This window comes from Lithobates pipiens, unplaced genomic scaffold (genome assembly GCF_037356315.1).
Source record: "Lithobates pipiens isolate NorthernLeopardFrog02 unplaced genomic scaffold, aLitPip1_a1.2 Scaffold_8, whole genome shotgun sequence".
NCBI classification, from domain to species: domain Eukaryota; kingdom Metazoa; phylum Chordata; class Amphibia; order Anura; family Ranidae; genus Lithobates; species Lithobates pipiens.
The window spans coordinates 457598427-457610586 of record NW_027507903.1 but is presented as its reverse complement, the minus strand read 5'-3'; the positions used below and the strand labels follow the sequence as shown (position 1 = coordinate 457610586).

The window sequence follows — 12160 nt, the reverse complement described above, 5'->3', positions numbered from 1 at the left end:
TAATTTTAGCAGCGCTTTTAGCCCCCACTAGCGGCCAAAGGGTTAAAAGCACCAGCGCCGAAGCACTTTGCAGGCAACTTAGCAGTGGTGCCCATTGATTTCAATGGCAGGGGCGGTGGAGGAGGATCGGTGTATACACTTCTCCCGATCGCCCAAAAGATGCTGCTTGCAGGACTTTTTCTAACGTCCTGCAAGCGCACCGCCTCGGCATGAAAGCACTTGGGCTCTTACACTGGGGCTGCAGGGGAGACATTTTTCAGACACTTTCTTTTAGCCCAAAAGCACCTAAAAAAGGCCCCAGTGTGAAAGGGGTCTAAGTATTCACAGCCTTTGCCATGACACTCAAAATGGAGCTCAGGTGCGTCCTGTTTCCACTGATCATCCTTGAGATGTTTCTACAATTTGATTAGAGTCCACCTGTTATAAATTCAGTTGATTGGACATGATTTGGAAAGGCACACACCTGTCTATATAAGATCTCAGTTAACAGTGCATGTCAGAGCACAAACCAAGCCATGAAGTCCAAGGAATTGTCTGTAGACCTCTGAGACAGGATTGTATCAAGGCACAGTGGCCTCCATCATCCATAAATGGAAGAAGCTTGGACTCTTCCTAAAGCAGCCTGCCTGGCCAAACTGAGCGAACTTGTGTTCACGAATGCATCATTCAGGTTCACACCATAGAAAAAACGCAGTCCAGATGCATTTATGCATGCGTGTTTTTTGATGCATTCTAGTGCATTTTTCCCCCTCTTGTGTTCGTGCAGGAAAAATGCAGCATGTCTATTTTATTTCTCTGAAACGCACTTCAACTGCAAGCACTGGTGTAAACTGCGCCAATGAAAACCATATAACCTACTTTCTATGCGTTTTTTTTTTCCTGCATTAAAAAAAAAACAAAAAAAAAAAAACAAACACACACTGCACTGCACTGGATGTGGTGTGAACTCGCTGGCCCTCAATGTTTTTTTTTTTTTTTTTTTTTAGTTCTAAATTTTTAAGAAAACAATAGGCCATCACAAATAAAATATCTAACAGAAGAGATCCCAAGACTCTCCAGGTAAAAAGAACAACATAAGTGAAGGCAAGTAACGTGTCAGAATGAAAGTCCTCAGGCGAGGGATAAAATTCAGTGTATTTTTAAGTGGGAGTAAACTCCCATGGATGATTTTTTCCCTATAGGTATGCCTATAATAAGGCTTACCTATAGGTATAGTAAATATCTCCTAAACATGAAACATTTAGGGGATATTTACTTGTGAAGCTGCCAGTGACGATATCGGCGCATACGCTCTAAAGGCACAGCATGCCGTGTCTTCAGAGCCCTGTGCTGTGAACTGCAGGAATTGTGTCATTGCGGTGCATACTAGCACAATATAAACTTTGCAGGTTTAAAAACCCCACAGCAGTTTACTACCACTTTAAAGCAAGCAATACAAGTACCTGAATTTGACTTGGTATCAGCCATTTGGAGTTCCCTGTAAACTGAAAGTAGAAGCAGCACACAAGCCTGACATCTGTGATGCAGTACTCGATGCCAACAATGAGCATGCCGATAGAAGACGAGAGCAGAGAGAAAGTGAAGACTTCCTATCAACAGGATGCAAGAGGAAACCCCTGGCAGCCACCAGAACTAGTGCCCCCACTGGAAGATTCCCCATCTATTCTTGCTCAGATGGCCACTCAGAATTTGAGCATTTTGTTTTCTGTGAGAGCAGTCACCAGGACAAAGAGGTAGAAGCTGCGTAACAGTGACAGACAGCAAAAAAAAAAAAAAAAAAAAATTAAAATCCATTTCTCTGAGTTCATTGACACAGTGTTCCATTATTCAGAACCATAGGGTTATATTGCCAAAAAAAAAGAGAAGGAAGACTTGGCTATGCTCATGGGCAGTCCTAGGTGATATACACCCCCTCTCTGCTATAGGCCTTCTGTTTATTAACAAGCTGTGTCAGAAGCATCAAAACTCCTTAGAGGGGTGGGTGCTGTGTCTGTCAAACTCAGAAATGGATTTTACGGCAAGTCAAAAATCCAATTTTTTCCTTTCGTTCATTGACAGAGATAGAGCTCCATTATTCAGAACCATAGGGATGTCCCAAAGCAGTGCCAAACACGAGGGGTGGGAAAATGAAAAATCCCAAGGCTAAACACAAGAGCCAACCAAGTAACAGGAGCTCAACACAGAAACAAACTGGAGCCCAACCTGAACAAATGCCACTTCAAGAGGGAATAGAAGCTCTAAACAGCAGCCTGCAACACCTTACAGCCAAAAGAGGCATCCTCAGATGCCAGCACAGCCACGTCGTAGAATTTTGTTAACGTGTACAGACGAACAAGTGGCCACCTTGCAAACCAGTGCAGCTGATGCCTGATGATGGAAGAAGCAATAAGCAGCCAAGTAGAATGCGCCGTAGCAGGGAAAGGAGGAACCCAACCCCTGATAGAATAGACATAGTCTGTCTGACCCATCTAGAAAGCTCACAGAAGAAGCAGATAGCCCCTTTTTTATCCCGTCCGGGATCACAAACAGTGAGACTGATCTCTGAAACTGACCAAGACTCCTCACAAGGGTCACCGGCCGAGACCCCGCACAGGGGGTGCCTACGGATGCCCCGCACAGGGAGCGCCACTGGGGTGGTGGTGTGTGGAGGAGAACCCCGGAGGGACTGACCCCCCCAGGGAGTACCCGCGCCTCAGACAGATCCTCCTCACCACTGAAGTGGAGGGGGGGGATGTCGGCCATGAGGAGCACTGCAACACAGGCCGAGACGTTTAACTCACAGGGCCACCTGTGAATCCTCGGACTAGATGGACAGAATTAAAAATGTTCTGGCAGATATAATGGCTCTCATCTATACGTATGTGTATTCAATATCTTTTAGGGCTGAAACAACTAATCAATTATGAAATTAATAGATTACTATTTTCATAATCAATTAATCGGCCAGTAACATAATGGGGTTAAAAAAAAAATTTAAAAAAAAAAAAAAAAAAAAATTTAAAAATTAGCCCTTTAGTGCTCATGCACACGGACGTTTTAAAAAACTGGCTGCAAAGCTAGCTCCGATGCCTGGAAAAATTGTTGTTAAAAACGTGATTTTTACCGCGTTTTGCATTGGCGTTTTTTAGCGTTAGCGTTAAGTAGCTTTTTTTAAGAAACACATCTCTTGGCTATAGGACTCAGAAAACAAAGAAAATATGTTGCGCGTTTATGCGCGTTTGTGCGCGTTTTCCCGCGATTCGCGTTTTTACAGCTCTAGCTCCATGCCACGGAACGCACTGGTCCTGGGTTTTTTTTACAGCTTAAAAACGCCTATGCCATTTGCAGCTCAAAAACGTCTAGGTGGGCATGAAGCCATAGACTAACATGGACAGCCGTTTTTAAGCTGCAAAAAAAGCTCAAAAAAGCGGCTGTAAAAACGTCCGTGTGCATGAGGCCTTATAGTACAAAAAGAGCAAATAATCAAGTAAACATTACTTTCACTATTCTACAGTAAAAAAAAAATAAAAAATGAACCCTTTACAGTAGTGATTTTCTGCTTTTTTCTACTATAAAGGGCTAATTTTTGTTTTTTTAACCCCATTATGTTACTAAACGTCTCACATCTATGTGCTTATTGGTGCTTTTTGCAGAAATGTACTACAGTTCATTTACATGGTTTCCTATGGGACACGTTCACATCTGAAAGGGTCAGGGACTTTTAACGCAAAATGGGGCTTTATTGGATCAATATACTTCAATGGAGAAGCTGCAGAAAAGCATGTAATGCATTTTTGCAGCAATTTGTGTTTTTTAATCTGCCCAAAAAAAAAATGCAAAAATGCAAATTGCAGTAAAATCACGTGCGCAAAAATCAAACCGTACAGCATAAAGCACTGCAGAAACAGATCAAAGGCAAACTGGGTAGGTGTGTACCGAGCTTTATGCTGGTCACACAGATCTATTTTCAGATGAGAATATTCAGATGAAAGATCTTTGTACATTCGCAGAATGAAAGAATTTTGTTTGAAATTTTCACATTCTGTTTTTAAAATGAATGCAATTTCTATACGAAAAACCACATACACTGTCTGAAAGTTCCTTTGACTAAGAAGTTTTCTATTATGTCCAAATTTTCCCATCACTGTGGTTGAAAATGAACGTCAATTTCACCCACTTTTTTTCCTAAAGGTTATTAACCGATTAATCGAAACAATCTGACAACTAATCAATTATGAAGATAATCGTTGGTTGCAGCCCTAATATCTTTAAAAAATAAATAAAAAAATAAATAAAAAATAAAAATAAAAAAAGATACATGCCAGGAGGTGCATATTTGTAATCAAGCATGATGTTAAATCTCTGAAAATTAATATTACAAAATGGTGGATGTTTTTACATGCTGCATAGAAGTAAACAGACCATTCAGTGAGGTTCCCAGGTATGGCGCAGTTACAAGCGTCTCAGGTCAGAACTTGTCTGTAAGCCTTTGGGGACATTGTGCAACTCCCATCTTACAGACTGTTTTCTAGTCGCAGACCAATAAAGCACGATGGGTATAATAACTAAAGTAAATGCAGACATCAAGAAACATCAAGTCCTAGCAAGCTGTAATTGTAGTTAATGTTATCCTGGCTTCTATCTTAAGGACACAATTTGTATTCTACAAAAAACGTATATATAGTTAGTTAAATACCTAGAACATGCCTGCAATACATGCATATTTACCCTTGTGTTATCCCTTCAAAAATGCTGCAAGTACAGACAAAAAAAAAACTGCTGATCTGCCAGAAATCCAGTGAGCTCCTAACTTTCTATAGTGAGCCAACAATACTGTCTCATTACTTGGGATTTAAGTGAAGCAGAGGCTGGGTTGTACTGAAAAAACCGATACAGATATATCCCGCCAAGACGTACACTGTAGTGGACTTCACCCTTACAGCAGAATACTTTTGAGTCTCTAACCCTGAGCAACGCTACAGATGACAAGTTCGGATTTCGGTGACTTTACTTAGTGCCTGCTTGTTCCAGATCAATGGCATTGAGTATATTTAAGAGGTATGCAATGAAGGCCTGCATTTGTATCCAAGTACCAGGTTCCTTCAGGGCCCATTCACACCTGTGCGTAGGGCACCACAACACATACCAAGAATTGCGTATGCCTTCTCATCAGGCATGATCCTTTGGCGGTCTATTCATAATAAATGGGCCAACTTAATGCAAGTTAACATTTGCCATAACATGGTTAACCCATGCCAATTCACACACTGCAATGGATCGCTGTAGTGTAAATTAAGCAACAGACTCTGGAAACCCAGACCAGATTGTACAATATTTCTCTAAACTGAAGGGCAAGAAGTTTCCATTGAAAACAATTATGCATCATGGCCATAGCTGTTCCTGTTACTCTCCAAATGGAATTTTGGCCCAGCTTTTCTCACATTCCTACAGACTTTATACTCAGCCCCTGCTGCTCAAGTGATCATGAATGGCTATCAATCGGCCCCTGTTCATATTGCATCAGGTACCAAGCAAGAGTGTCCACCATCACCATTATTATGGAGATTGAAACTAGCCATCGCAATTTTTTTGCGATCCAAATATGGAGATTGAAAGGGGGAATAAAGCATCACAAATGTGCTCTTTTTTGCAGATGCCATGATCCTCCTCATGCAACTCTTCATACTACGCTCCTGAATCTGATGTCCTTGCTAGGTCACGTTGAAACCATATCAGGCCTCAAAGTCAATTCTGAAAAATCGGAAACCATTAACATAAATAAATCAGATCAGACCTCCGAATAAAGTTTGGGGTCCAAAAGGGTGCAGGTTCGTTCTCGTCTTGGATGTTATATGCTATGTGCATCTTGAACATCCAACTATTAGATAATCTATAAGATAGACACATGGTATCTAGTCCCAGCCAGGCTTAAAGAGGAAGTAAACCCTGATGAGTTTACTTCCTCTTTTTTTCCCTGCAAAAGGTAAAGCATAATGGACTACTATGCATCGCATAGTAGCCCATTATGTTTCACTTACCTGACACAGGAGCCAGCGAAGTCGCCGCTGTCCCCTGTAGTCCGCCGCATCCATCTTGCTGGTGGCGTCTCGCAGCTCCGCCGCTGTCATTCGGCGAAGCCGAGATGACGTCACTCCCGCAAATGCGCACGGGAGTCGATAAATGCGGCAGCTCCATTCTTGGAATTGCCGCGCTCAGTGCGCCTGTGCGCCGCTGTATACGGCGCATGCGCCGTAGACAGCGGTGCCCGTTTTCGGGCAAATATCTCCTAAACCATATAGGTTTAGGAGATATTGCTTGGACCTACAGGTAAGCCTTAATCTAGGCTTACCTGTAGGTCAAAGTGGTTTGTAAGGGTTTACAACCACTTTAATGTATCCTGAGGTATATTTGTTATGCTTCTGAGGACAGAAGGGAGTGATGTTCCACGGTTTATTCGGTAATGATCAACATTCCTTAAAAAGAAAAGAAAAAACCATAAGCGCCCCTGTTAAATGATCCAGTTGACAAGATTCCCAAACATTTGCAAACTCCTAAGGCCTCATGCACACGAGACGCAGATGAAACCTCTGTCAAAAAAAAGCTGAAACGCGCGTTTAGAAACGCGCGTTTTGCCGCGTTTGCATGTCGCGTTTAGACGCGTTTAGACGCGTTTGCGTTTAGACGCGTTTATAAAGATAACATCATGTAGACCCTCCCCAAGCTCTCAAAGCATTTTTTTTAACTATTTCTGCTATTTTGATCAGAGTGAGCAGCAGCAGCATAGAGAGCAGTTGTACACTTGCATTTGCCGTGTCACTTGCCACGGCACCTGCCACAAGTTGTGGATTGTCCACTTGCCACGTCACTTGCCACAAGTTGGGGATTGTCCACTTGCCACATCACCTGCCACGTCACCTGCCACAAATTGTGGATTGTCCACTTGCCACGTCACTTGCCACATCACCTGCCACGTCACTTGCCACGAGATGTGGATTGTCCACTTTCCACGTCATCTGCCATGCCACCTGCCACAAGCTGTGGATTGTCCACTTGCCACGTCACCAGCCACATCACCTGCCACAAGTTGTGGATTGTCTACTTGCCGCGTCACTTGCCACATCACCTGCCACGTCACCTGCCACAAGTTGTGGATTGTTCACTTGCCACGTCACCTGCCACGTCACCTGCCACAAGTTGTGGATTGTCCACTTGCCACGTCACTTGCCACAAGCTGTGGATTGTCCACTTGCCACATCACTTGCCACGTCACCTGCCACGTCACTTGCCACATCACCTGCCACGTCACCTGCCACAAGTTTTGGATTGTCCACTTGCCACGTCACTTGCCACGTCAGCTGCCACGTCACTTGCCACGAGATGTGGATTGTCCACTTTCCACGTCATCTGCCATGCCACCTGCCACAAGCTGTGGATTGTCCACTTGACACGTCACCAGCCACATCACCTGCCACAAGTTGTGGATTGTCCACTTGCCACGTGACTTGCCACATCACCTGCCACGTCACTTGCCACATCACCTGCCACAAGTTGTGGATTGTCTACTTGCCGCGTCACTTGCCACTTCACCTGTCACGTCACTTGCCACGTCACCTGCCACAAGTTGTGGATTGTTCACTTGCCACGTCACCTGCCACATCACCTGCCACAAGTTGTGGATTGTCCACTTGCCACGTCACTTGCCACAAGCTGTGGATTGTCCACTTGCCACATCACTTGCCACGTCACCTGCCACGTCACTTGCCACGTCACCTGCCACAAGTTTTGGATTGTCCACTTGCCACGTCAGCTGCCACGTCACTTGCCACATCACCTGCCACGTCACCTGCCACAAGTTGTGGATTGTCCACTTGCCACGTCACTTGCCACATCACCTGCCACGTCACTTGCCACGAGATGTGGATTGTCCACTTGCCATGTCACTTGCCACGTCACCTGCCACGTCACTTGCCACGTCAGCTGCCACGTCACTTGCCACAAGATGTGGATTGTCCACTTGTCACATCACCTGCCACATCACTTGCCACATCACCTGCCACAAGTTGTGGATTGTCCACTTGCCACGTCACTTGCCACATCACCTGCCACGTCACTTGCCACAAGATGTGGATTGTCCATTTTCCACGTCACCTGCCATGCCATCTGCCACAAGTTGTGGATTGTCCACTTACCACGTCACCAGCCACATCACCTGCCACAAGTTGTGGATTGTCCACTTGCCACACCACTTTCCACGTCACCTGCCACGTCACCTGACACAAGATGTGGATTGTCCACTTGCCACGTCACCAGCCACATCACCTGCCACAAGTTGTGGATTGTCCACTTGCCACGTCCCTTGCCACGTCCCCTGCCACAAGTGGATTGTCCACTTGCCACATCACTTGCCACATCACCTGCCACAAGTTGTGGATTGTCCACTTGCTACGTCACCTGACACAAGTTGTGGATTGTCCACTCGCCACGTCACTTGCCACATCCCCTGCCACAAGTGGATTGTCCACTTGCCACATCACTTGCCCCATCACCTGCCACAAGTTGTGGATTGTCTACTTGCCACGTCACCTGACACAAGTTGTGGATTGTCCACTCGCCACGTCACTTGCCACATCACCTGCCACAAGTGGATTGTCCACTTGCCACGTCACTTGCCACGTCCCCTGCCACAAGTGGATTGTCCACTTGCCACGTCACCTGCCACAAGTTATGGATTGTCCACTTGCCACGTCACATGCCAGTCACCTGCCACAAGTTGTTGATTTTCCACTTGCCACGTCACCTGCCAAGTCACTTGCCGCGTCACCTGCCAGGTCACTTGCCACGTCACCTGCCACAAGTTGTCTATTGTCCACTTGCCACGTCACATGCCAGTCACCTGCCACAAGTTGTTGATTTTCCACTTGCCACGTCACCTGCCAAGTCACTTGCCACGTCACCTGCCACAAGTTGTCTATTGTCCACTTTCCACGTCACTTGCCACTTCACCTGCCACGTCACTTGCCACAAGTTGTGGATTGTCCACTTGCCACATCACTTGCCACCTGCCATGTCACTTGCCACAAGTTGTGGATTGTCCACTTGCCACGTCACTTGCCACAAGTTGTGGATTGTCCACTTGCAATTGCAATTGTTTAAAATATTTTTCTAATGGTTTTTCATCATTTGCAATCATTTTTGAGATTTTTAATGTAAAAAAAAAGGTCACCTTTAAAAACGCATATAAACGCAAACGCGGCTAAACGCGGTAGCGGCGTTTTGCCGCGTTTTGCCGCGTTTTGCGTCTGAAACGCAGAAATTTTTGTTTCTGAACGCATTTTTTTGCTTCTGGAAAAACGAGATTAAACGCAACTGCATATAAACGGAAAAAAACGAGACTGTGTGCATGGACACATAGGATAACATTGAATGAGTTCAGGTGCAGTTGAAAAAACTGTCCAACTGCATCTGAACGCGCGTTTAACTGCGTCTCGTGTGCATGAGGCCTAACTTCTATATATTTTTGGCAGCCAAGATATGTTACAATAAAACAAATTTCTACCAGTGCAAATAATAATAACCTTAAATCACCAAGTAGTGATCTGCGTAGTAGGTGATATAACAAAAAACATACAAAATTATAAGTGCTCATGCACACGGACGTTTTAAAAAACTGTCTGCAAAGCTAGCTCCGACGCCTGGAAAAATCGGCGTTAAAAAACGCGATTTTTACCGTGTTTTGCATTGGCATTTTTGCGCGTTTTTTAGCGTTAAGTAGCATTTTTAAAGAAACACATCTCTTGGCTATAGCACTCAGAAAACAAAGAAAATATGTTGCGTGTTTTCCCGCGATTGGCGTTTTTACAGCTCTAGCTCCGCGCCACGGAACGCACTGGTCCTGGGTTTTTTTTACAGCTTAAAAACGCCTATGCCATTTGCAGCTCAAAAACGCCTAGGTGGGCATGAAGCCATAGACTAACATGGACAGCCGTTTTTAAGCTGCAAAAAACGCTCAAAAAAGCGGCTGTAAAAACGTCCGTGTGCATGAGGCCTTAAATGGAAAAATACCCCGCCCCACCTGGCTGCTGCACGCACAGAAAATGCATTGACTTCACATATAGAATATACATAACACAACAGTGTTGCGCTTCCTAAGTGACTACCAATAAATCCTTAAATAAGAATAAATGCACAATCAAATATTTGTGTTCCCTGACTGGGAATAGTGAACAATATACACAAATTAAATATACCTATTCCCTAAATGGGAATAGTGAACAATAGACAAGATAAAGTCCACACACTCAAAAAAAAAAAAATTTGAATAAAAATAAGAGTCCAAATGCGCAAATATAATCCTCAGAGTTTTCTGCAGGAAAAACGCACAACACTCCACCAGTGCACAAATGTTGAAAATGCAAATGCTCTCCTCCACATCAATATCCTAGCCACTCACCTCACGTTCTGACCCGTTTCACCTGAAGGTCATAAAAAGCAGGTTCCCTCTCTAAGATACAGACGGATCAGCTGGTCATGGAACTCCTATTCCTTCCGTGCCACCTCCGGCTGATTGGATGGATACCAGCCAGTACAAATTCCCTCAACGGGGTCCGGTGCACATGGGAATAGAAAAAGGCAAAATCTAGTGCTCTCTGTATATCAAAACGGTTTATCTCCTCATGAAAACGTTACTCGCAAATGCAGCACTGAAGCAGTGCGGGCTCAGGATGCATAGAAACGGCAAGATGCTCGCGGGATGAAGCTGCCACTGCGACTCCCTCCCCCTATACGGGTTAGGTCAAATGGGCTACTACACCACCGTGACTTCTTCAGTAAGGGCTTGACTAAGGACTTACTGAAGATGTACCCAAACAAAAAAAAAAAACAAAAAAAAAAAAGTACCGCATGTCATTTTTTTTTTCCCCCCACAAAGAGCGCTCTTTTGGTGGTATTTGATCACCTCTGCAGTTTAATCTCTCTCTCTCTCTCTCTCTCTCTCTCTCAAAAATTCATTTATCAATTTAGGCAAACAAGTATTCTACATATTTTTGGGGTAAAAAAAAATAAAATCTCAATAAGTTGGTTTGTGCAAAAGTTACAGCGTCTACAAAATAGGGGATAGATTTAGGGACTTTTTTTTTTTTTATTGGTAATGGCGGCGATCTGCAATTTTTTGCGGCAGACAAAATCTGACTGCAAGTGACACTTTTGGGGACCAGTGACACAAATACAGTGATCAGTCCTAAAATTTTTAAAAAAAATGCAAAGATCAATATTTAAATGACACTGGCAGGGAACATATTAACACTATGGGGCGATCACAGAGTTAACCGTGTTCCCTGGGTGTGTTCTGTGTGGGGGATGGGCTCACTGGGAGAGATCTGCTGTTCCTAGTGATCAGGAACAGCGATCTCCATGGTGTCCCCCGTCAGAATTGGAATCCACCTTGTTTACAGAGGCAGATCCCTGTTCTGCCTCTCTGTACCATGATCGTGAGCATCCAGCGGACTCGATCCACGCGCTCCCCCGGTGTGCAGCAGGCCCACAGTATCTCATGCACGAAACTACTTACAGGTACGCTGTTTTACGCAGCCGGACCGCCGTATATGTGCGGTCCGGAAGTGCTTAAATTGTATAAATTGATCATTAGAACCAGTAAGATCCTGAAAACAGACCTGCATGGCCTCATCCCATCCCATCCCATCTCAGTCAGCCCAGGGATCAACAGTCCCCACCTCTGCTGAGCAAGTTGAAAGTTGCAAGCTGCTCCCAGCCGACTAGAAATGTGAGTAAACAGTTGTAACCAGTTTAGAAATATCAGGATAGGACTCTAGCACCTCTAGTGGCAATTCTAAAAGCTCTTGTTTCAAGCCTCTTAACTGTGCCCAAATGGCATGACATCACAATAGATATTTGAAAAATAAAAATTTGCTAGTCACTTCATTCCAAGCTGCTATGAAATCCTCACATTAAACAAAAAGGTTAACAAAAGTGTGGGAGGCGTGGATTACACCAATCCGAAGACATGCAGGTAGGTTAATTGGCTTCTGTCCAAAATTGGCCCTAGTATATGAATGGGGACCTTGGATTGTGGGCTCTTTGAGAGTAGGGACTGATGCGAGTGTGCAATGTACAGGGATAGGGACAATTGTAGACACTCACTCAGGTTGAACTGGATGGACTGGTG

The 12160-nt window shown here is 44.5% G+C and overlaps 1 protein-coding gene across 2 annotated transcripts in view; it reads right to left on the bottom strand.

Annotated features, from left to right (window-relative positions):
• TMEM263 (transmembrane protein 263) overlaps nt 1-12160 on the bottom strand; it is a 41030-nt gene that overhangs the window by 16036 nt on the left and 12834 nt on the right. Inside the window, exon 1 of one of the 2 annotated variants that reach the window (XM_077468469.1) lies at nt 10430-10453. The exons of the other annotated variant lie outside the window; for it this stretch is intronic. The gene's annotated coding sequence lies outside the window, so the exon portion shown is untranslated. Of the gene's footprint in view, nt 1-10429; nt 10454-12160 lie in introns of those variants that run through there. 2 annotated transcript variants of the gene reach the window in all.